This window comes from Penaeus monodon, chromosome 22 (assembly GCF_015228065.2).
Source record: "Penaeus monodon isolate SGIC_2016 chromosome 22, NSTDA_Pmon_1, whole genome shotgun sequence".
Lineage (NCBI taxonomy): Eukaryota > Metazoa > Arthropoda > Malacostraca > Decapoda > Penaeidae > Penaeus > Penaeus monodon.
Genome location: NC_051407.1, coordinates 22,638,378 through 22,638,800, shown reverse-complemented (window position 1 = coordinate 22,638,800; position 423 = coordinate 22,638,378). Strand labels below are relative to the sequence as shown.

At 27.4% G+C, this 423-nt stretch overlaps 1 long non-coding RNA gene across 1 annotated transcript in view; it reads right to left on the bottom strand.

The window, feature by feature from the left end:
- The window catches only part of LOC119587008, a 461-nt gene extending 180 nt beyond the window's left edge, over positions 1 to 281 (bottom strand). Inside the window, exon 1 of the long non-coding RNA XR_005229985.1 lies at positions 6 to 281. This is a non-coding gene — a long non-coding RNA (uncharacterized LOC119587008). The remainder of the gene's footprint in view (positions 1 to 5) is intronic.
- Between the last annotated feature and the right edge of the window lie 142 nt (positions 282 to 423).

Below are 423 nucleotides of genomic sequence, written 5' to 3'. Positions count from 1 at the left end.
GGTACCTGTGTGTATTCTTCCTGTATCTAAATGTGGAAGTACTTCCTGGAAAACATAAGATTCCTTTACTAATAAAACTGGAACACATTTAAAATTCCACATGTTTATGGAATAAATCAAAAGGAGACAAGCAATTTTGTACTACTGCAATTTAGCAGTATACAAGATCACCAAATTATTTTATCATAAAAAACAAATGTACTTTTACTAATATATTTCTATATCCAGTTTCTTATATCAATCAGAATACAACATTAACATATATTCTTCTTGCTTATTCTACTTGTTTGCAGAGTATTGAAAAACTGAAACTGTCTTTCAAAGGAATGAAATATATTCACTAAACATTAAGTAAATGAAATAATGGCATTTCTAAATATCTACATGGGATTAAAAAAAAAATATCAAAGCGTATCTAGTGTG